The sequence below is a fragment of the Ceratotherium simum genome, chromosome 2, assembly GCF_057802395.1.
Source record: "Ceratotherium simum simum isolate JZ-2026a chromosome 2, ASM5780239v1, whole genome shotgun sequence".
Classification (NCBI taxonomy): domain Eukaryota; kingdom Metazoa; phylum Chordata; class Mammalia; order Perissodactyla; family Rhinocerotidae; genus Ceratotherium; species Ceratotherium simum.
In genome coordinates this window covers 25,383,621-25,408,963 of record NC_141901.1, presented here as the reverse complement: position 1 = coordinate 25,408,963, position 25,343 = coordinate 25,383,621, and the positions used below count along the sequence as shown (strand labels likewise).

General features: G+C 45.8%; 1 protein-coding gene across 1 annotated transcript in view; it reads left to right on the top strand.

Annotated features, from left to right (window-relative positions):
* Positions 1 to 11,111: 11,111 nt before the first annotated feature.
* TRAF5 (TNF receptor associated factor 5) overlaps positions 11,112 to 25,343 on the top strand; it is a 45,168-nt gene continuing 30,936 nt past the window's right edge. The window contains exon 1 of the mRNA XM_004424880.3: positions 11,112 to 11,188. The gene's annotated coding sequence lies outside the window, so the exon portion shown is untranslated. The remainder of the gene's footprint in view (positions 11,189 to 25,343) is intronic.

Sequence of the window (25,343 nt, the reverse complement as noted above, 5' to 3'; positions counted from 1 at the left end):
TCTTTCTTTCTCTTTGTGCTTCCCCAAAATAAATGATGAATACATTCTGATTACAGGAAACATAAGAAAAAGAAACTAGAATGTGTATTAGTTTTTTAACTTAGATATTCATTATAGATACATCATTTATAAGAAGGTAATATGTGAATACTGAAAGAATATGAGAATCAAGTTTGAGAAACTGTGCTATATTATAAATGTCTACAAGAAACTACCTCATTTTCTGACAGCATTTATGGGAGTACGTAAACTGCTTTCTCTTAGGAAAAAATGGATCATATACAATACCTCCTAACTTAAATCTTTATCATAACTTTAATTGCCTTAGTGAAGGAATGTTCTGCAGAAATAAGTTTTAGTAACAATGGAGTTTGGGAGTAAAATATTAAAAGGAATGCTCCCGAATGTGTGTTTGTGTCTAAAAGGCCATGTGGTCTTATCTGCCCTTTTTCTGCTCTCTCAGAGGTCCTGTACACTTAAGGGAAAAACAAGAAAGACCAGAAATTAGTGTTGGATTGAGATATTTTGCAAATTGTCGTTACCAGATTTAAAGTATAGTATTGTATGTTGGTAAGGGAATGGGTCTTTACAATGTGGTAAAAACTTTAGAGTGCTAAAGCTAGAATTTGGGTCAGTAGAATCTCTAATGAAAAGATGCTGGGAATGGGAAGTGGATAAATCAAGGAGCAGTATTCACAATGTAAATGGCATAAAGGTTAATCTAGAAGGCTTTATATAATGTTTTTTTCTCTGGATTATTTTAAGAAAGGTTAAATTTTTATTCTGTATGATTAAATCTTATTTAAATATATAAGGTACAATTACCAATAACTAAGATCCTGAATAATAAATACCACAACACAGGGTATTTCTTGAGGTATCTATCTAGCTTACTGCCCAGAACAGCTTTCATAATTGGCAGGATTTGGCTTCAAGAGGCCTTTGTTCTCAAGATCCTTTTTGTTCACATGCTGTGCCCTTTCCAAAAGAGAGTTTGAAAACAATCAGAATCATTGAGGGGCTTGTCACTTGGTTTATATATACAAAAGCGTTCTCCCTCTACTGTGATGACTCTTTTCCAACTCCACTGAACTAGTTACTTCACCTCTCTTGGCCTCAGTTTGTTTTTCTTCCCTCCCGAAATCTTGACTGGAATGACAAAAAATACAAAGCCAAAACAATCCTTAGCAGTGCTGGAAAGCCGGGGGAGGTGCCACCAGTACAGAAAGACCAATTTATGATGAAACTTCAGAATTAAGGAACCTCCCAACTCCTTGAAGGCAGAAGAGCAGGAAAACAGTTCTCAGAAGGATCCTATAATAATCCCAAATTAGAGGTGGAGGTATGAAGTAGCCCCCAAGGATTCGTGCTTCCTGGTATTCATGCCCTTGTGTGTAGGCTGGACTTAGTGACTTTCTTCTCTTCTGACCAACAGAATGTAGTGAAAGTGATGAGATGTCACCTCTGTGGTTACTTTAAAAGATTGTGACCTCAGTCTTGTTAGTAGACTCTCTGTTGCCTTCTCTGCTCGCATGGTTTGATGAAGCAAGCTGCCATATTAGAGAGGCCAATGTCGCAAGGATCTGAGGCCACCAAAGAACTCAGGCCCTTAGAATAACAACCCACCAGGAACTGAATCCTGCCAACAACTATGTATGCTTGGAAATGGATCCTCCCCCAGTTGGGCCTTGAGATGACCAGAGCCCAGCTCACACGTTGATTGTAGCCTATGAGAGACCATGAAATAGAGAACTCAACTAAGTTGTGCCCAGATTTCCTAACTGGGAATTAATGTGTCATTTTGAGCTGCTAAGTTTTAGGGTAATTTGTTATGCAGCAATAGAAAACTGATAGAATGGATAAATATATACCATCTTGATAATTAAAAGAAAGTTGGAGTGACTATATTAATGTCAAAGATTTCAATGCGAAGCATTTTATTAAAGATAAAGAAGGTCATTTAACAATTATGAAGATGCCAATTAATCAAGAGGATCCATGATAGAACTGCAAGAAGAAATAGGCAAATCTGCCATTAAAGTCAGTGATTTCAATACCCATCTCTCAACAGTTGCTAGAACATGAAAACCAAAAATGAGTAAGAATACAGAGGACTTGAACAACACTATCAACCACCTTTACCTAAATGAAGTTTGTAGATCATTCCACCCAACAACAGCAGAATAAACATGAAATATTTCCAAGATAGATCATACTCTGTGCCATAAACAAGTTTTAATAAATAGAAAAAGACTCAGATCATCCAGAATATGTTCCCTGAGTAGAATGGAATTAGAAATAAGCAACAGAAATCTGGAAAGTTCCCAAATATTTGGAAATTAAACAACACCATGTCTAAATAAGGTATGAGTCAGAAAATACAGGAGAAAGTAGAAAATATCTTGAACTGAATATATGTGAAAACACAGTATATAAAAATTTATTGGATGTAGCAAAGCTGTACCTAGAAGGAAATTTACAGCTTTAAACATTTATATTAGATAGGAAGATCTAAAGTCAATGATCTATGCTTTCTTGTTTAAAAGCTAGAAAGAGAAGAGTAAACCCAACTTAGAAGAGAGGTAATAAAGATCATAGGTGAAATAAATAACAGGAAAACAATAGAGAAAAAAGAAAACCAGTAATTTCTTCTTGAAAAGATCAACAAAATTGAAACAGTTAGATCAAGAAAAAAAATAAATAAATTATCAAAATCTAGACTGGAAGAGAGGTCTTAACTACATAACCTACAGAAATTGAAATAATTTGTAAATGCATATTATGAACACTTTATGTCAACAAATTTGGAAATGTTTATGAACTGGACAAATTCTTGCCAAAACTGGCTCAAAAAGAAATTGAAAATCTGAATTAAGTAAAGCAATTGAATTTGAATTGAACTTAAAATCTTCACGCACAGGAAAGTCTTAGTCCAGATAACTTTACTGGTGAATTCTATCAAACCCTTAAAGAAATAATATCAAGCTTACACAAACTCTTTCAGAAAATTCAGGAGGAAAGAACACTTCCCTACTCATTCTTTAAGAGCATTATTACTTTGATTCAAAGCCAAATGAAGACAAGAAAAGTAAACTTCAGACTAATATCCCTAATGAACAGAGATGCAAGAATCCTTAACAAAATATCAGCAAATAAAAGCCAGCAACATCCAAAAAGGATTGCACAACATAACCCAGTGGTGTTTATCCCAGGAATGCAGGTTTGGTTTAACATTCAGAAATCAATTAATGTAATACATCAGAGTTTCTTAACTTGAGCATTATTGACATTTTGGGCTAGATAATTCTTTGTTGTGCATTGTAGGATGTATCGTAGAATCCTTAGCCTCTATTCACCAGATGCCAGTAGCATCCTCTCTTCCATCTCCAAGTTCACAATCAAAACTATGTCCCAGGGAGCGAAATCACCCCCAGTTGAGAATCACTGCAGTACATCATATTAATAAAATAAAGGGAAAAGGCTAAATGATTATGTCGATAGACACAGAAAAGACATTTGACAAAATCCGACACGTATTCATGATAAAAACTCTCAGAAAACTAGAAATATAAGGGAATTTATTCAATGTGATAAAAGGCATCCACAAGAAGCCTGTAAGTAATGTCACACTTACCTGAATGCCTTCCCCTAGGATTGGAACCAAGGTAAGGATGTCTGCTCTCACCACTGCTGTTCAACATTTTACTGGAAGTTCTAGCCAATGCAATAAGGCAAGAAAAATAAAGGCATACAAGTTGGAAAAAGAGAACAAAAATTATCTTTATTTGTAGATGACGTAATCTTGCATGTAAAAAATACTAATAAAACTCTAAAAACCTGCTAGAATAATAAGTGAGTTAAGAAGGTTGCAGGATATAAGATCAATATAAAATCAATTGTATTTTTATATAATAGCAATGAACGATCTGAAAATAGAATTAAGAAAATTTTATTCACAATAGTGTCAAAAAATAAAATATTTAGGAATAAATTTTACAAAAAAGTGAAAGACTCGATCATTGAAATCTATAAAATATTGCTGAGACAAATTAAAGAAGACCTAAATAAATGGAGGGTTATACCATTTCCTGGATTGGAAGACTTAATATTGTTAGGATGGCAGTACTCCTCAAATTGATTTATAGATTCAACTCAATCTGTATCAAGATCTCCTTCAGGCTTGTTTTGTGGAAATTGAGAAGCTAATTCCAAAATTTACATGGTAATGCAAAGGACCTAGACCAGGGCCAGCAAACTTTTTCTATCAAATGGCCAGAGAGTAAATATTTTAGTCTTTGTATTCCACAGTCTCTACTGCAACTACTCATCTCTACAAATGTAGTTTAAAAACAGTCATAGAAAACACATAAATGAAAAGGTAGGGCTATTTGTCAATAAAACTTTATTTACAAAAACAAGCACCAACCTGAAACTTAGACTAACCAAAATCATTTTGAAAAAGAACAAAATTGGTTGACTTACACTAACTGATTTCCATACTTGTTATAAAGCTGCAGTAACAAAGACAGTGTGATACTGGTGTTAAGGATGGACATATAGATCAATGGAACAGAATAAAGAGTCCAGAAATACACTCACACATATATTGTCACTTGATTTTCAATAAAAGTACCAGGCAATTCAATGGCAGAAAGGATAGGATATCTGTATACGAAAAAAAAAAACTTGATCTTTACTTCATACCATGTACAACAGTTAACTTGAAATGGATCATAGGTCTAGATGTAAAAATTAAAAGTATAAACTCCTAGAAGAAAATATATCACCAAAAGCATGATCCATAATAGAAAAAACTGATAAAGAGGATTACATCAAAATAATAACTCTTACAAGTCAATAATAATAAGACAAAAAAACCCAAAAAACAATTAAAATGGGCAGAAGATTTAGATAGACATTTGCCAAAGAAGATATGCAAATGGCAAATGAATGCTTAGAAAGATGTCACATCATTGGTCATAAGAGAAATACAAAGTAAAGCCACAAGAGACCTATAATACCCCTAGAATGGCTAATATTAAAAAGACTGACAATACCAACTGTTGTCTGGGATATGGAGAAATTGGAACCCTCTTATATGACTGGTAGAAATGTACTATGATACAGTGATGCAGCCACGTTGGAAAACTGTTTGGCAATTTCTAACAGATTAAATGTACATGTATAATATGGCCCAGTAATTTTACTCCTGGATATCTACCTAAAGAGAAATGAAAATGTATGTCCACAGAAAAACTTGTATTCAAATACTCATAGCAGCACTATTCATAATAGCCAAATATTGGAAATATCTAAACGTCTATCAGTTGGTGAAAGGATAAACAAAACATGGCGTATCCACATAATGGCATACTACTCAACAATTAAAAAAGAAGAAACTACTAATATATGCAACAAAATGAATGACCCTCTACAACATTATGGTAATTGACACAAAATACTACATATTAATTTATATAAATTTTCCAGAAATTACAAAACTATAGAAACAGAAAGTAGAATCACTTTTACCTGGATCCAAGGCTGGGGGTGAGAACTGACTGCAAAAGGACACAAGGGGTGATGGGTTTGTTCTAAAATTTCATTGTGGTTATGATTGCATAATTGTATACATTTACAGTCATGCACTGCAAAACGTTTCAGTTAATGACAGACCACATATATGACGGTAGTCCCATAAGATTATAATGGAGCTGAAAAATTCCTATTGCCTAGTGCCTCTGGAAGAAGACACTCAAGAGGTTCGTCCATGACTTCAAAGGATTTGCCAAGGATGAGAAAGTTGCAAAAATCAACAAGGCTGTGGCTGATATATTAAACAACTTTAACCTGGGTGTGGACGAGAATGGCATTGAGGAGCTCTTAGAGGTGGTTCCTGAGGAATTGACTAATGAGGAGTTGTTGGAACTGGAACAGGAACGCATAGCTGAAGAAGAGGCAAGAGAAAAGGAAACTGCAGGAGAAGAAAAAGAAGAACCCGCAAGAAAACTCACAGTGAAGGGTTTAGCAGAAGCTTTTGCAGACCTCAATGAGCTCCTTAAAAAATTTGACTACATGGACCCCAACATCGAAAGGTTTTCATTAATAGAGAGGAAAGTTCATAGTACACTATCTGCTTACAAGCAAATCTATGATAAAAAAAAAAAAAAGAAACAAACCAACCAAACCACCATGGGCATATTTCTGAAAAGTGACACCTCCTCACGAAGAGCCTCAGGCAGGTCCTTCAGGACACATTCCAGAAGAAGGTGTTGTTATAGGAGATGACAGCTCCACGGGTGTTATTGCCCCTGAAGACCTTCCAGTGGGACAAGATGTGGAGGTGGAAGACGGTGATATTGATGATCCTGACCCTGTGTAGGTCTCGGCTAATGTATGTGTTTGTGTCTTAGTTTTTAACAAAAAAGCTTAAAAAATATTAAAAAAATTTTTTTAAATATGAAAAAGCTCATAGAATAAGGATAAAGAAAATATTTTTGCATGGCTGTACAATGTGTTTTTGTTTTAAGCTAAATGTTATTACAAAAGAGTCAAAAAGTTTAAAAAATTAAAGTTTATAAAGTAAAAAAGTTACAGTAAGCTAAGGTTAATTTATTATTAAAGAAAAATATTTTTTATAAATTTAGTGTAGCCTAAGTGTACAGTGTTTACAAAGTCTACAGCAGTGTTCAGTAATGTCCCATGCCTTCACATTCACTCACTACTCACTCACAGACTCACCCAGAGCAACTTCAGTCCTGCAAGCTCCATTCATGGCAAGTGCGCTATACAGATGTACCATGGTTTATCTTTTATTTCATATTTTTACTGTAGTATTTCTATGCTTAGATATGTTTAGATACGCAACTATTTACCATTGTGTTACAATTGCCTACAGTATTCAGTACAGTAACACTCTGTACAGGTTTGTAGCATAGGAGCCATAGGCTATACCATATAGCCTAGGTGTGTAGTAGGCTATAACATCGAGGTTTGTGTAAGTACACTCTATGATGTGCACACAACGACGTAAATACCTAATGCCACATTTCTCAGAACGTATCCCTGTCGTTAAGCAAGGCATGACTGTACTAAAATTCGTCGATGGAGTGAATTTTATGGTATTAAAAGTATAACAGTCAAGTTGTTTAAAAAAAGAAAAAGAAAGTATGAAACAAAAGTATGTGCAATGGATGCAGCAGCCCCAGATGGTGTACTATAACGGGAGGCCCTCATTGTGCCTACAGAAGATCTCAGGGGATTTCTTGGGATGAGGGACAAGGTCATGGAATACTGGGTTGTGGCTGGAGTCAAAGACATTTGAACTTTATTTGTCAATTTTTCCCAGGATAAGCCCCTCCTGAGCTTATGCCTTTCGTTTTTAATGCTTCTGTCCTGTTTTCTGTGAAATGGAGGATGGCTAACCAGAGTTACTAGAGCATTGTTTAAAATCTCTCCATATAGAGTAGGCACCATTCTCAAAAAGGAGAAATAACAAATAAATGGTCTTCCTTGTTACCAACCTATTGCAAAGTCTAAAACTGTGCCAATCAAATCCGTGATCTTACTTCATGGTTCTTAAGGCTAAATAATAACCTTAAAATCCTTATTTTAATGTCTTACAGACTATGCAGGATTAACGTGTTAAAATGTTTTTCCAAGCACTGATGGGCATTGCATGTGTGAATCTTATTAAAGGAATTGTCAAAATGGACAGAATCCACATTTCGCCAAGCATACAATGAAGACAGCAGGCCTAATTTTAAGACAATAAAAATCTCATTTCTCCAACAAAAAGGTTGACTATCAGACAATCAAACCATGAACAGAGAAGGGGAGGGGTGAGTGTGTGTGTTGAGTGAGGTCCCCCCTGGAAAAAATACAGAATATATGGCCACAGGTACACCATGAGTCTGCTTTTTTCAAATTGGTGCTGAACCTACACACACAATAGATAAGAATAGAGTGAAGCAAATAGAACAAAAGAAACATGGGTCTTTCTTGAGCTCCTAAACTAAAAGCATAGCTGCTGGATGCACTTACATAGGAGAGGTATGTCCACACCAAAACCTGCACATGAGTGTTTACAGCAGCTTTATTCACAATTGCCAAAACTTGGAAGCAACTAAGACGTCCTTCAGTAGATGAATGGATAAATAAACTGTGGTACACCCAGACTCTTGAAAAAGAGTCTTTGGAAAAGGAGTCTTTTTTTGTTTTAAACTACATCAGTCCTGGGAGAAGCCCCTGCCCTCAGCACTCCCTGCCTCTCTTCTTGTGGTGGTCAGCACACTGACAGGCAGAGCTGGGGTAAAGGTTATCTGAAGCAAAGGGACCACGTATCACTGGGTCAAGAAGTTAAACACAGAAAACCCACAGACATTCATTCATTGATTGCCTCAATGCAGGACCTCCTTCGTGAGCATGCTGTGTGTGCAGGACCCTGAGGTTTTGCTTTTTGCCTGGGAGTGGTTTGGCTGCGATATCACACTTTCCACGTGTGGTTCCGTTACGGGCAAAGACTTTCCATTGTAACTTGCAATGGAAGTTACAGGTGCAATCTAAGGCCCAAGGAGGGGATTTTTCCTCCTTGGCTGATATCACTGATGTCTAGGTGATGGAAGGGATGACTTTTTATTCTGTTCTAACTAACCGACTACTGCATTTCCATCAGTCTTGTCACAGATGGGCAGCCTAAGGAAGATAATGCATCCGTCTACTGTTCCAGTAGGTGGCGCCCTCCCCTCTCCATCAGCACCATCTTTCCGTTGACAGCCAGGGCTGCAATCTCTTACCCTATCTTTTCATCCAGGAAATTAAACAGCTGAAAGCCATGTCTCTCTGAAGTCTAGAGGTAATCTTAGGGTGTTTAAAAGAAAGGGATAAAAAGTTTAGCCCTTTTCTTCTGTGTAAAAATTTAGCATATAGTCCAATCCTGTCCTGATTTTTGTAGATGAATTTAGTTTGAAGACTGGATTCTGTTTATAACACTGCAAATATTTTCAGGACACTAAAACTGCTAAATATGTCTCCTTATTAAAGTTGTTTTGTGTGAATTCACACCAGCCATTTCTTTGAGGGGCAGGGTGGCGTAGTAGTTAAGGGCACCAGAACCAGACTTCCCAGGTTCAAATTTTATCTCTTCCAAACCAAGAATTTTGCATTTTGGGCAAATTGTTCAAGAGATGAGTTTTCTCATCTATAAAATAGGGGTGATGATTAAATGGGTTAATGTGGATAAAGCACTGAGCACAGTATCTGGTGTATAATAAGACAATGTTAGCTATCATCTGCAAGTTTTTAATGTTTTTTTTTTTTTTATATATGTACATCTGTGTCCTGTCCTTCCCATCCATCTTCAAGATCCTTGAGGAAAAGGATCATGTCTCCTCCATCAGACTCGCTAGGTCCCAGGGTCTGTCTATTCTCCCAGACACCCTGCCCAGGATCCTGTGATCAACAAGAGGAACTGGGAACATGTCCTTGATTTCCAACTAACATTCATCTAAAATTCCTCTGCCTCCCCAATTAGACTCCTAGCCCTGGAGTCACAAGGCCCCCACTTCCCATTCTATCTACCCAGCATCTGATTCCATTGTATTTAAAGCTTGGATATCACTCTTGGGGCAAATTGGCTGCTTTATTCAGTTGATGGGGAAGAAGGGTGGGGAGAGACAATTGAATCATGGTCAATGGCCGTATCAGGGGCGTGAGCATACCTGCGTATGTGCATACTAGACATTCGTGTTCCTAGCCAGCAAAAGGAGATATACCTTTACAAAACATATTGGCTTGTAGAAGGCTGGATGGGGTGGGGGGATGGTGGGTGAGTAATGAGAAAAGAGGCAGGAAGTAGGCAACCATGAGAGGTGTCTTGTAGGAGGGAACAGGGAGAGAAACTAAGCTTCACGGGGCACCTATTCTGAGTCAGGAGTACAGGAATGTCATCTCATTTAATTCTCACGAGATTGTGAGGTGGATCTGGAGTCCCAAAGCAATGCCCACAGGCCCCATCTCCCCACGGAGTGGTGAATCTGATTCTCACCAACTAAAAGGTTTGACTCTGGATTTCTGGCTCTTGCTGAAAAATAAGAGCTCAGGCAAGGACAGGTGGGCACCGAGCCTGCTGCTCCTCTAGAGCCCACACATGCTCTTCAGTGCACCAGTGGCCCTCCCCCTCCTCATGACGGCAACCTCTGCCTCCCTCCTGTGTGTTTCCTGCCCAGCTGCTACGCATATCTGAGTGGTGCGTAGTATTATTCTCCTCTTGTACTGATGAGTAACTGAAGCTCCAGGCAGTTAAGTAACTTTCCCACGGTTGCCTACCTGAAAGAGAAGGAGCTAGCATTGAAATTCAGGTCCGTTTCATTCCAGGTTCACGCTCTTTATGCGCCTTCAATCTTCATAGAGGAGATTTATATAGAATACAAATATCATTCAGAACACATGCTCAGGGAGAGCAGTATGGTAAGAAAGAGACCTATATTTAGGAGTCAGGAGACCTGGATTCAAGTTCAAGTTGTAGCTATAGCACTTCCTTTGGGCACATCACTTCTTGTCACTTCTCTGGACCTCAGAGAGCTCATCTGTAAAATGGGGATGACCAGGCCTGCTTCGCAAGGTTGTTTTGAACATCCAAAGAGATGTTTGAGAAGCCCTTGGTACGCCGGCAAGCTCTAGAAAGGGGTTGCTAGGCCAGCAGCAAGGAGGAGGGCTGGCGAATTTGAAGGAAGGTCTGGGGAAGTCTGATTTGAGTCAGACCTCAGTCCTTGGCTAACAGGTCAAAACAGGAAAGGATTGGTTGAGCCTGGTTATCCCTGGTTGAAGGGTAAGACGTGTACAGTTCAAAGGTACTGGAGGGAAATCAGAGACGATTTTTGTTTGTAGGTACTAATGATTCTAGTGAGGGTAGGTTGGAGTTCTGACTGCTCAGGTTACTGCCTCTCAGCCTCCGACCCAACACGCCCCTGCGCATCCGCCCTTCCCCCAGCCTGCGCCCCTCGCCCGGACCACTCCCCTGGGCCCCGCCCGCAACCCGCCCCTCCCGGGCCCGGCCCGCCCCTCCTTCCTCCCGGGCGGGGCTCCGCGGTCGGGGCTCCGGGGCTGAGAGCCTCGCCCCCGCCGGCCGCTGCCCGGAGTAGCCGCGCGCCTGCGGACCGGCGCCCGCGGAGCCCGCGCGGAGCCACACGTGAGTCCTGGCCGGTCGGGGGGTGAAGCCGCACGGCTGTAGGGCTGCAGCGGGGGGACCGAGGAGCGCTTCTCGGCTCGTCCCATTTACTTTGAAACCGAAAGCGCCGCGGAGGCACGAGCCCAGAAGCCGCCTCCCCGCTCCCCGCGCCGCGCTGCGGGCACCCTGCCTGGCCGCCCGTCCCCCTCGCGTCCGGCGAGTCCCCGACCGGCGCGGGGAGGGCGCGGGAGGCGGCCAGGCCGGGCCAGAGGCGGTGGGGCCCGGGCCCGGAGTCGGGGGAGGCCGGCGGCGCAGGCGGCCGCTGATGCGGACGAGTGAGTGCGCTGTGGGGGGCAGCTGGGCTCCGGGGCCTGGGGCGGGTTTTCTTAGCAGGGGAGAGATGTGGCGAGGACGGCGGAGGCTGGGGGTCCCGAGCTGGCGAGCAGCTCCAGAGCGAGCTGGTGGACTGGAGGGGCCAGGTTCAGGTTGGGGTGCCCCTCACGCCCGCACTGCAAACCTCTGGCTCCCCCTCCATATCCTTAGGCACCGCTCCACTTGTGCAAGACTTTCCCAGCCAGAGCACTCGAGAACGAAACTTTAATATTGGAATGAATGGAAACCTCCATGACCCGTTCGATTGAGCGTGTTCATTTAGAAACACAACACACACACCCCCAAGGCGAGCTCCAAGGGTTCTTGGAGGAAAGCGGGGCTCAGAGAGGTGAGCTGAGTTGCCCGGGGACACCCAGAGAATTAGTGGAATCTGGGCTCTCCACGCCAGATTGTCTCCCCCTCGTTAGTTACTGCTCATCAGGGTTTTGGCAATTCTGAGAATCTTCGGTGAATACTGGGGCCACTCTCTTGCTGCTAACCCCACTGGGCGGCAGCGCTGACTTGCTCGCGGGTTCTGCCCCCTCCTGCAGAGTTTCCATATTTGGCTAGTTCAGATTTACTTTCATCAGAACTCAGTTATCTTGCTGTGGCAGGCAGGGCTGCTCTAGGCCACCGACCCAGTGAGGCTGGTGAAATGAGGCGTGGCTCCCTGGCCAGGCTGCCTCCTGCACACCCCGCCCTCCACAGCCCTGGGCGCTGACCCGTGTCCCGTGAGGACAGGCGTCTAGTACCCAATTTAATTCAGTAAATATTTATTGGGCACAGGTGCTGTGTGAGAAGTGGGCCAGGGCCAGTGGAATATGGTTCCTTCCTTCAGAGATATTTGCATTTTAAAAGGGCTCTATCCCAGAAAGAGAAAGACAAAGTGTGCATGATTTCACTCATGTGTGGAAGATAAACCAATACATGGACAGATAGAACTGTTTGGTGGTTACCAGGGGCAAGGGGGGTGGGGGGTGGGCACAAGGGGTGGAGGGATGCACTTATATGGTGACTGATAAACAATAATGTACAACAAAAATTTCACAATAAAAAAAGGAAAAAAAAAACACAAAAGGGCTCTGTGCACAGAAATTGGTTGAAGTACTTCTGGGAATAGAACAGTTCTGGGTGTGTGTGAGATAAGTTTAGACAGAGAAAGGCTAGGCTAGGACCTCGCAGATCCAGAGTGTGGCTACCTGCTCTGCCTTTTACACACACAGCCAAAGATGGAGTGTTAGCACAATTGATGGTTTGGGTGAAAACCTTATCATTTAAACATTCCCATCCCCAACTCTACTCTAATTTGAATGAGAGAGAGAAATTGCTGCAGAAAAGATGGATGTGAGATGGAATAGAAAATGTTTAGCCTCTATAAAGGGTTGTTGTTGTTGTTGTTGTTATTGTTTTGTTTCGAACTCTGTGGAATAGGTTGGCTCTCAGATCCTGGAATCTCCCTTCCTGGGTCCTGGACATAGGCAGGAGGAAGCCTCCTGTCTGATCCAGCTTCTGGAAGTCCAGCCAGAGGGGAAGTGATGGAGGAGGTGACTTTCTCAGGTCCTCTGCGCCGAGGCCTGTGGCACGGAGGGTAGGATGGGGAGTGTGAATGTCTGTCAGCAGGCATCACCTCTGTACCCATTGGCTGTGGGTGGCAGGGTGGTGGAAAGAAGATGGGGCCCCATCCCCTGGAAGTACTAACTATAGCGACTGGGACATTTCGGTGGAGATGATTTGCCGAGTGAGGGAGCCAGATGCGTCTGAGTCAGTCCCATTAGGCCAGCCGTGGGAAAGGCTCATCAGCAATTAGACAAACAGCCCTTCTGTGATTGTCTCAGCTCTACTGGGGAGGACCCTGAAAGAAAAAATAATAATTCCTTGTTTGTAAAGCTCTTTCCTTTTCAAAGCATTTTCTTATTGCTCTTGTCATTTTGTTCTCGTTTGTCCTCTGTGATGCCCTTGTGAGTCAGGCCAAAGCAGGATTCTTCACCACGTCTCCCAGATGGTGAGGTGAAGCACTGAGCGTGTCAAACCCTTTAGGCTCCACTGCCGGGCCAGGCTGGGGTCTCCAAGGTCTCTGGTTCCTCTGCTGTAGGACCCTCACCCTGGATTCTCCAAGAGCTAAATCTGCCCACCTCCTCCTCCATCTGAAGGGTTAGCCAGGGAACTCAGACTCTGCTCATGCCTGTAGGGTCTGTTCCCGACAACAGGGAGCAAGTTCTCCTGGACACTGCCCTGGCCACTGCATGAACAGACGCCCACTCTGTTAGCTCTCCCCAGCTGCAGGAACTTGGGGCAAAACTTGTGTCTGTTCTTGTTTGTATCCTGGAATCAGGCACAGAGTAGGCCTAAAAAATGTTTACATTGAATTCGTTTGAGATGTGTCTTTCTTGGGCTCTGAGCTTCCAGGGACTGATGGCTGGGAAACGTGCTGGGTGGGGCTCTTGAGAGAGAGGTTGAGCTGCCATCAGGACTTGCTTAGATCCCAGAAATCAGAATAGCACTGTACACCTGATTAACTTCTCCCTGCCTCCCCAAGAGAAGGGAGAGGCGGGTACTGTTCCTTCCACTTTACCTGGTTGCAAGCTGGGGCTCAGAAGTGACTTGAAGATCTCACGGTGCGTAGGGACCGACCAGGACCCCAGTCTGAGTCTTCAGACTCCAATTTTTATGTTCTTCTCATTGTATTTCAGCTAGAGGAAGCTAGGGTTCTGGGCAGGAGGAGGGTGAGGGAACCAGAAAGGCATTCATCAAAGGCTTCCTGACACCTTTGTCACTGGTCAGGGGTCTTTAAGAGCTAATAGACCAGGGGAAGGGGGGGCAGTGGCAGACCCAGTGTCCGAAGAGCTTTTCCTGCCCAGATGGTGGCTTTTTCTGAGGTTCATCTGGGACAGCAGCTCCCACCCCAGCAGAGTGTAGCGGGTGGGTATCTGTGTGTGTTTTGGGGGTAGAGGAGAACATGTCAAGGGGCAGAAGCCATCCCCAGGGCTGCTGCTACTGAGGCCATCCTTGGGCCCCCGTGAGTTTGTTGCTTTGCCCAGAGGAAAGCTTTATTTGGAGGGTCAAACAGCAGTCAGTCGACCCACATGGCCCACGGTGAACCCTGTCTTGTGAGGAAGTGGGGTGGAGGACCAGGGAGGAAATAAAAGTGAAAATATTCTTCAGTCCTGATAGAAAAACCCGAAGTCCATTTGCAGTGACAGCGACGAGCACGTTCTGCATACTGTTATCTGGAGGCAGATGGTGGTGCATACTTAGATCGCACTGTAGCAAGAACAGTGTCCGTCCGAATGTCTGTGCAGGTTCTGTGGGCCTGGTGTTAAATGACAGCCCGGTGAGTGCCCCTCCCTGGGGGGGTGTGAGCAGAGAGGGGGTACCCATCTCACTTACTTTCAACAGATCCCCATGCCTCATTACTTGTCACAGCTCCATCGACTTCCCTCCTCACCAATTCAGAGCATCCCTGGAATTTCCCCCACAGCTTTTTTTCTCAAGGAAAAGGTCCTCTCCTGACCAACAGGGGAGCACCTTCTCCACCCACACGCCTGATTCAGCTCTCTCCTCTCTTGGAGATGGTTCCTTCCATTACCCCCTGGCCACTGACTCCTTCCTTCCCCCACACACTCAGTCTTTGTTCCCCCAGGGCCTCTCCTCTCCTTTTCACTGACAAGCTCTGGAAAGAGTAGCCCCACTTGCACTCTCTTGCTCGCTGAACACTGTGCACCTGCTATGCTGCTCAGATTGCCCTTTGAAGGCTTCCAGGGCCTGGTAATCCTCAGTCGCCAGCCTGCTCTGCAGCTGTTGCCCCTCTCTTGGGAGGGTGCCACACCATCCCCACTGACATTCCATTCCTTGACCTTGAGCTTCTCTCGTCCTCCTCCCGCCCTGCAAGTGCCGGTGTGGGGGCAAGGCTGTGACCTCAGGCTGGCCTTCACCTTTATGCTTCTCTCCTTAGAGAGAAGCATAAAGGTGCACCCAAGGGTTAACCAACACTCTTAAGGAAAGGCTGATCAAGTCTCCGTCTCTCACCCAGCTCTCTTCTTGGCCAGTTTGATTTGTGATACACAGAATCTTCACCATGATGTTTCAGGAGCTCCTTCAAGAGTGCCATGATGTTTCACTCATCCCAGGCCGCCTATTCCTCTGTGTTCTCCCTAACACTTGCAGAGATCACTGCCCACCCTCAGTGACCTCTGTCCTGTCTCCCCCAGCCGGCCCTGATCTGCTGTCTGTTCTCGAGGCTGCTACCTGAGTTCGCATCTGCCCGACCTCTTTCCTGTGCTACCTTAATTGTCCATTCACTTGCTCTCCTGCCCTTCTATTTTCTCTTCCACACTGCTGCAGAGGGGCCTCCTTAATGCCTAGGCTAATCAAGACCTACCCCTTTCACTAATGGCATAGTGGAAATAGTGTGGACTTCAGAATCTGGCAGGCCTGCATTCGAATCTGAATTTATGACTTGCTGGTTGTATAATCTGGGCAAGTTGCTCAAATTCATGAGCTTCTCTGGTAAACCAAGATAGTAATGTCACCCACTTGGGGTTGCTGGAAGGATTAAATGAGCCAATGTGTACACAGAGCCCAGTGTCTGGCAGGTACTGAGTAAAGCTGGTTTTCTTCTTCCATGCGTTTGATAGCAATAGGGAGTTGTGGGGTCTCTGGGGAGGTGGAAAATGTGTGTCTAGCTTAAAGGCATTCAACTGTAAATTAAAAAAAAAAAGAGCTGCCACGTGCCAGGGTAGACCATCATTTAGACTAGCCTATTGCTGCCACCTTGCAGTCTCTAGACCAGGCAGACCTCGGAGGCCAGAGTAGGTGAGCTAGAATTGGTCAGGGCATGGTGGGGATAAGCTAGGACGAGCCCTCGGCAGGCAGCATCGGATAATGGAGGCCCAGCCCCAGGGGATGGGTTTCAGGGCAGGATTCCAGTCTTTAGAAGGACTTGTGGGCAGAGCAGGTGTAGTCTTGCAGGAATAATAGTGCTGGGCAGGGAGGTAACGCAGGGACCCAGCAGAAGAAATAAAATTGATTTGGGATGCAAAATACAGGCACTGGCTTGATCACCAGGAGCAGAACAGTTACCTGAGTGGGATCTATCTATGAAGTCAAAGCAGGATGAGGAGTGAGCATGACTCCATGCAAAGCTGCCTGCTAGAGCCCTTTCCATGCTCCCTTAAGGGGGATGGCTTGGAACAGCCAGGCTGTGTGCTGAACCTTCCATTAGAGGGGCCTTTGATGCTGGAGGATGGAGGCGGGTGGGTGGGGTGAAGCTAAACAGGTCATGAAAGTCCCTCTTCTGCCTTCATGACGTTAGGATGCTGAGGAAGAGGCTGGGCAGGAACTTAGGATATAACCTAGGAAAATTTGCCATGATTTTCTGGGTTAAAGGCAAAATTATTTAATATAAAGTGAAGACTTAAGTACTAAGTAGATGCAGAATAAAAGAAGTGATTAAACAATTGGGTGGGATTATTCCAGGAAGCCCTCCTGAGGAGTGAGGAGGGGGGGACAGGAGGGACAGGGGGGACGGGAGGGCATATTGGACCGTGGACAAAGGCATTTCAAGGGATAAAGGAAGGAGTGAATAGTTGCCCTAATGAATGGGAAGTGGATTATTCTGGAGCAGACTGATTTCCTTATGTTGAGGTGGTTTATTTGAAAAACCAGTAATTTGGGATGTTAATTTGCTTCAACCGCTCAACAGCTCTCCCACAGACCTTCAGAATGTCCAGTGCCACGTACTAGCTGCGGACAGCCAGACGCTAAATTCTTTCAATCCTTCCTTGATACTAACAGTTCCATATGTATGACTTCACCGGTTCACTTCGCTGACACTGGATGTTTCTACCAAGTGTGAGTTCTCTAGTCCTTATCTCTTCCACCTCTTAACTGTAGTGCTGGATTTTCTCAGCATCGACTCTGTTTAGGCCACGTTCAACAGCTGTAGGGCCTTCTGTGAATGACTGATCTATTCCTAACTTTCTTCACATCATTTCTCCTGCCTAGAATTCCTCCTGTTTTAATCTACTAATTCACGCCCCTCTCACCCTTTTCAAAGAAAGCTCAAAATTCATCTCTTGTGAGGAAGGCTTCTGTGTTGGGGGTCCCCAAGACCGTGTCCACGTTCGATGATTTGCCAGGAGGACTCACAGGACTCACCGTGTAGTCCTGCAGCTATGATTTATTACAGTTAAAGGATACGAAGCAAAATCAGCAAAGGAAAAGGCACGTGGGGCAAAGTCCAGAGGAAACCAGGAGTGAGCTTCCAAGAGTCCTCCTCCAGCAACATCACACAGGACGTGCTTAATTCCCCCAGCACTGAGTTGTGACAACATGTGTGAAGCTCATGAGAGACTCAGTGCCCAGGTTTTTTTATTGAGGACTGCTCATGTAGGCACCCTCTGCCTAGTGTATACCAAAATTCCAGACTTCCAGAAGAAAAACAGGTGCTCCGCATAAACCACATTGTTTGCAAAGCAGTTTAGGCACAATGAGTCACCCTAATCAGTTACGGGGACCTGCCCAAAATCCATCTTCTCAGACATCAGCTGGGGCCATTCTTATACGCAGACTTTGCTAAGGATGGCAGTCTCAGGCTTGCTGTGTTAATTCTTTTCTGCACAGCTTCCCTGCTCACCTGTCAGTGCCTAACTGTGGTTATGATGTTGAGAAAATCACCCTAGACAAGGAGCCAGAAGACCTGGGTTCCAGCCCAGCATGGCCACCTACTGCTGGGGGACCCTTTGAACCCCTCAAACTCCATTTTCCTCCCTCATTTGGAAAAGGAGAATTTTAATTCTTGTCTGTAGATCTCAGGGGTGACTGTGATGACATAGTGGGTCATCCCCTTCTTTCCTCTTAGTTGAGCACCTACTGCATCTAAGGCAGTGAGCGAGGACTATGGGGAGCACTGAGGAAGGGTGGTGCAGTGGCTTTGACAGGGGACAAGCCTGAGATTGAATCCTTACCCAGCACTTACCAGCTATGTTACCTTGAACATGCTGTATAATCCCCCAGAGTTCAGCACCCCATCTGTAAAATGTGAACATGAATAATAAAACTAGTACCCACACCTCTGTGGGTTGCCATGTGCAGTAAGTGGAACAACCCATGTAAAGCTCCTAGCACAGTATCTAGCACGTTGTAGGCACCCAAAGTGGCATCTATTAATTCACTCAGATATTTGAGTGCTTGCTCTGTGCCAGCACCTTGAAAAGGATAGACACAGTCCCAGCCCTGTTTTCTGTTTGCTGGTGCAGATTAATGTTGAACAGATAATTACATAAAAAATGAATTGTAATCATGATAAGTGCTATGAAGGAGAAGTAGAGGGTGACAGAAGAGCATGTAATGAGGAAAGGGGAACCTAAGCTGGTGGAGGAGGCATGTGAAGGCTTAGCTGGATATGTGATGCTTAAGCTGGGTTTGGGTGAGTTTAGCTCAGTGAGAAGTGGGGAGAGGGAGGAGAGGATGTTTCCAGCAGAGACAACACTTGAGCAGAGGGAGACCAGTCTTAGAGGGAAGGCTGTAAGGAGGGGCGGTTCTCTACTCATTTGAAGAATGTCACATAGACCAGATAGGCTAGAGAATAAGGGGTGGGGAGGGAGGGAGCTCCCAGGTAACGCTGGAGATGTGGGCAGGACCATTGTAGTGTGTGTTAGGGATTTGGAACTGTAAGCATAATGAGAGGCTGTGAACAGATTGTGTGACTGACAGCAGCTTGACTTTTCCAAAAGCTCAGTCTGGCTGCTGTGTGGAGAATGCTTTGAAGGAATGAGTGGGTGAGGGGAGACCAGTTAAGGGAGGCTGTTGCCGTGGTCCAGCTGAGAGGGGACGGTACTTGAATCAGGGGCGTTGGTTGTGGGGGCAGAGAAGTAGGTGGCATGTGTCTATGAGGTACACTCAGGGGGCCCCAGTGACAGATTGGATGTGGGGGAGGAGAGAGAAGGCATTTCCAGGAATGATGCCAATTGTCTGGTGACAGCAGCAAAATAAAAAGTGAGTCTCCACCAAGAGGGAGCTCTGGAGAGGGCAGCTTAGGAGGGGGGAAATTGGTTCAGTTTTGGATGTGCTGGCTTTGGAGTGCTCGTGAGACATTCAAAAGGAGACACCAGGCAGGCAGTGGCACATGTGGGTCTAGACGCAGAGGAAAGGGACAGTTGAGAGTTGTTAGTTCATACATGGTCTTTGATGCCAGGATAGTGTGGTTTCAGGGAAGCCAAAGGGAAAGTGTATTTTGAAGTGTGTGTTTTGGGGGAGGGAGGGAGGGTCAATAATGTCAGATATTGCCGAGAAGCCAGGTAAGATGAAGACTGAAAATTAACCATTGGCCTTAGTGACCCAGAAGTCACCTTGGTGAGAGCAGTTTAGGTGGCTTGGTGGGGGTGTACGCCAGGCTGGAGTGTGCTGGAGAGTGGATTGAACAGACTCCACTGTGTGAGGGTGAGGCCACGTCAAGAGGTTTGGCTGTGAGAGGAAGAAAAGCTCGAATTTTAGAGAAAGATGAGAGTGAGAATTTGTGTTTTAATCTTAGGGGAGGGCCGGCCCCGTGGCTTAGCGGTTAAGTGCGTGCGCTCCGCTGCTGGCGGCCGGGGTTCAGATCCCGGGCGCGCACCGACACACCGCTTCTCTGGCCATGCTGAGGCCGCGTCCCACATACAGCAACTAAAAGGATGTGCAGCTATGACATACAACTGTGTACTGGGGCTTTGGGGGAAAAAAAATAAATCTTTAAAAAAAAAAAAAATCTTAGGGGAGACTCGTGATTGTTTGAGAGCTGATGGAAGGACCAACTGAAAGAGACAGGCTGACAATGAAGCGGGGGTGGGGGGGATGTGGGGGGGTGATAATCAACATCAAAGACCCCTGAGGAGGCAGGAGCCCAGGACAGCTGGAGAGGTTGGCCTAGTTCGGAGGTCACTTCTGCCACTGCCGGCCCCGGGAGGGAAAGGGCAGAGCAGGGGCCCCTGCAGGGAGATACACAGGTTTGGTAGCAGGAAGGGCAGGTAGTTCTGGTCTGAAGACTTCTATTGTTTTCTGTGCAATTAGGAAGTGAAGTTTCCTGAGAAGACTGGGGGGAGTGGTCAAGGTTTGTGGAGAAGGGAAAGGTTTGAAATAGATAGTGAAAACAAGAGAGTGAGCTGAAAGGGAAAAGCTGGCCCTGTACTCTGTTACTTGTTCACATGATGAAGTCTCTGGAAAAGGACCTGGGCCAATGTGATTTTAGATCTCTAGCGCCTTATGAGGCAGGTAGGTAAGGGCCCTATACATGTTCATTGAATGAATTGTTGGTCTGTCAACCTGTAAAAATCGTTCTCAGCATTTTCCCCTCCTTCCCGGGTACCTGGCTCCCACGGTGGCACCTCACCAGGAGCCCTGCTCGAGCTCTGCTCTTCCAGCCCCAGAGGGCTAGACCCTCCCTTCCTTACACTGACCACCCCTCCCTAAGTCGGCCATCATTAGTCAGCTTCGCCTTCTCTCGTTGTAACTGGTAGAATTTCAGGACTTAGAAACAGTTGAGATGAAAAGTTTTAGGCACTGGAAGCGGGCTCAGTGGGAGAGAAGCTGTCCTGCGTTCTCCAGAATACTGGAAGGCAGCTGTTCAGTCTTTCCATAAGTATTTATTGAGCACCTATTGTGTACACTGTTCTAAGTATTGGTACCTCAGTAAACAAAAGAAACATCCCTGCCCTCATGGAGCTTATGGAGAGGAAGGAAGACAGACGGTAAAGAAGCAAACATATAACATGCTAGATGATAATAAGCGCTTTGGAGAAAGATGCAGCAGGTGACAGGGCTGCCGGGGAGGTTGTCTTTCCATGTGGTGTGGGCAGTGAAGGCCTCACTTGTGAGGTAGCATTTGAGCAGACACCTGAAGTGAGGGAACGAGCATTCAGGTGTCAAGGAGAAGAGCATTCCAGGCAGGGAGACAGCAAGCAGAAGGCTCCTCTAGGCAAGAAAAAGCGAGGCCGGTGTGGCTGGAGTGTGTGAACAGGAGGAAGGCGCTGGGAAATGAGGATGGGGGAATGGAGGGCCAGATCACGTAGAACCCGAGGACACTGGCTTTTATGTTGAGTGAGATGGGGCCGTTGCAGCAGAGGGGCGACGTATCTGACTTCTGTTTTTACAAGGATCGCTCTGGCTGCTGGGTTGTGACCAGACTGTAAGGGAAGGGGCAGAGGCGGGAGACTAGTGTTGTAACAGTGGGGAGATGACAACGGCTCAGACCAGGGTGGTTCTGCTGAAAGTGGTGAGCAGTAGTTAGAAACGTTTGGAGGAAGAGCCAATAGGCTTTGATGTTGTGGGATAGAGAGAGGAGCCGAGGATGACTCCAGAGTTTTTGGTCCAAGCAACAGGGCAATTGGTGGAACCATTTTACTGAGGGGGAGGAAGGCTGTGGGAGGAGCAGGCTGGGCAGGGTTGGATGTGTTAGATCGAGATGCCTAGTAGACAAACGTAGAGGAATGGACTGGACAGTTGGAATGAGGAGAGGTCCAGATTGCAGATAGAAATAGGGGCATTGTCAGCCTTAGATGGCATTTAAGGCAGGAGCCGAGATGAGCTCACCAAGAGAATGAGTGTAGACAGAAGAGAGAAGAGGGCCAGCACCAGCCTGGGCGCTCCGAGAGGTGGGGAAATGAGGGGAGGCCAGTGAGGAGGAGAAGGTGACTTCGAAGCTGGCACCATGTCCTAGCACAGTGCTTCTCACACGGTAATGGGCTGTAGAATCTAGCCCAGGAACTTGTTTAAAAAGCAGACTTGTAGCTGCTACTGAGAGATCTGATTCTGAAATATATTAATTAGGGTAGGCTGAACTATTGTACCAAATAGGCCCCCCAAAACAGAGGTCTGTTTCTCTGGGTTAAGGTGTCCAAGCCAGCATTTTTATCATGCTCCGGGGCACATTCTTAGGACCTAACCACACTGGAAACTGTTGCTGTACTTTGTGCATAGACATGCTCCCCACCTGGACTGAAAACCCCTCGGGAATGGGAACTGTCTGGTAACTTGGGGACCTGTCCCACTGCACCCTCTCCCACAATAGAATGAGGTACAGGCCTCTGCATGCAGCAGGTACTGAATAAATGCTGGCTAGGAATGAAGTATGGACATGCATGGATATTAAGTGCTTGTCTATGTATCAGGCACCGTGTGCTAGTCATTTTCATGCGTTAACACATTTAATCTTAACTGCAAACCTTAGGGGCAGGTACTGTTATTGTCCCATTTTCTAGATGAGGAAAAAATGACACAGGTTACTGAACAGCAGAAGAGGTTGGACCCCGAGGTCTGGTTCCAGAGCTGGTCTCTAGGCTGTACGGCTTCTCATCAAGACCTCCCTTTTGGTTCTGGTTGGGATACGGTACATTTTCTTCTAGCCATGACACAGGGCAAAGAGCGCTGGACTTGGAATCAGAAAGCCTAGATTCAAGTTCCTGCTCCACCATGTGCTAGCTGTGGGATTTGGGGCAACTCAGGGCCTCTGGTACTTCATCTGAGATATGACGATGATAATATTGCCACAGGGTTAGTGTAAGGAATGGGTGTGATGTTATTTGTAAAAATACAAACTGCAAAGTACTAGTATGTGCAAGGTGGTATTATTATTATTATCTTGAAAACTCAAACTGTGGAACCCCTAAGATTACCTAAAAGAGCTGCCAGAGTGGTGTAGATCATAGGAAACCCAGTGGGCCTTGCTTCAGCCAGAACAGTTCCTCTGTACGCTCTTTTATTTACTGATGTTTCTGCATGAGATTTGGTATGATGAGTTTCACTGTTTTTAAAAAACTGTGAAACCTTTAGCTAGCTGATCCCTTAAGTCCTTCCGCAGTTGACTGGCTCAGTTGTGGGGGGAAAAGCCACTCTTTCAAATTCTTTCTGCTTCTCTTGGGTCCCCTCTCTGAGCTCCCCCCTGCTCTCCCTCTTCCGTTGTCCTGCTCAAGCCCATCAGACCCAGGAGCCCCATGTCAAGTGTTGTGCTGAGGGGCTACAGTGTCCTGTGATCCGGACTCTAGGATGCCTGCCCATGTGTGGGCTGGGCATCTGGGGTGTCCCTGGGGTTGTAGACCTCAGGAAGCTTCTCCCCTCAGGCCTGGGGTGAGAGGGCCGCCTCTGGTCCCATCTGCTCTCTCCCTGGGCCTGGGCCAGAGCTAGCCCCCCACTGGTCAGGAGGGGATTGCCCCATCTGCCTCTCACAGAACATAGACTCATGCCCCAGCCATAGACTCCCCCAGCTCTGGGGCAGTTGGCAGTTGACAGTACATCACACATCTGTGGTCAGCTTTGGAGCTATGAACCTAACACAAAGGCAGCTGTGCATGAGCATTTGTGGGAAGATGAGGCACAGCTAGAACGATGTTGACCTTTGGTAGCTAAAAGTCACCAAAAGGTCAAGCCAAGGTTTCTGAATCCTCCTTGGATGTCTGTTCTGTAACCTATCTAGGCTGGTCTTACGTCACTCCCCTTTCCTCAAACCACCCTTAGGCCATGGAGGGTGAGGCTGGACCAAGGCTGGGCCCAGTCCTCACTTAAAAAGCCTGAATTCCAAGCTAACTCTAAACTCTTGTCTGTTGGCTGTGTATCCAGGCTCCCCTGTCACTCTGCTTGTGGGGCCACTGGAATCTCCATCACTTTCCGAGAGTGTGTGCTCTGTCTGCCTGTCTGTGTGAGAAAGTAGGATGGTCAGGAAGGGGGAGGGAACTGTGACTCTGAGATGATAGCCCCATGACGCGATGAAGTGGGCATCCCCACCCTCATTCGGAAATACAGTCCGGCTGGGGATGAGGGAGCCTTTCAAGTGAGGAAAGGTGCGAGTTGTGGCAAGAACTAAGGGCAAGGGCTGACCTAGACTTAGGGGAGCCCTGCAGGAGCCTCCTAGAGCTGTGGTCAGGGGTGGGAGGAGAACCAAAAGTACAGTGTCCCCAGGACCAAGGGATCAGGGAGTTTCAAGAAGGAAGTGCCAAATGCCACATAAAGGGCAGGAGGGCAGCAATTTAGGAGAGACCAATCAGCAAGTCTGACTATGTGATTACAGTTTAAATCCTCAGAATAGTATAATATGCTTTTACAAACCCCCCACCGCCAACACCCGGATGATTCGGGCCCCCAGCTTGTTCAAGGGCAGATGAACTTGCAGGGGTGGTGGGTCTCAGGGAGGTGCCAATGGGATCTGATGAGGGACACAGGTCTGCAGGCTCTGGAGACTGGAGCCAGGAATGGAAGGGAGGGGAGGGGGAGAAAGTGGCCGGTGGGGGTGTTGCTGGGCTGAGGTTGGTGAGTGGACAGAAGGCCACTCCCAGGTGGGGGTGGTGGGGGGTGGAGTGAGGAATCCGGGCCCTCCATTTCTGTTTCCCATCAGTGTCTGCAGTAGTCGGTTCCCAGCACAGGAATGATTGACAGAAAGTGACTGACTGGATGAATGAATGTTTAGTGGGAGATAGTCCAATGTAACCATGAATTCGAAATAATGCTTTGGGAGAAGGGAGAAGGAAAATGTGTTTAGAGGATGAAATAGAGAAATGAGAAAAATGGCAACAGAAAGGCAGCTCTGGGTAGAGGAAGAGCAGTTAGCTTAGTTAAGGGTCCCAGGTGAGGGGGAGCAGCACCTTGTGATGGGGAGGGGGTGGTGTCTGGAAAAACCATGGAAATACGTACAGCTTGTGCCTACAAGTGAAGATCAGTCCACTGTGTGCTATGCCCACCCACAGGGTGCTAGTGTGACTCAAGCCTTAATAGGAGTACTGAGCCTTAGTGGGGAAGGGACAGTGGAGGGGAAGGGGGGTGGGCTCACAGGACTCAGCTCTGT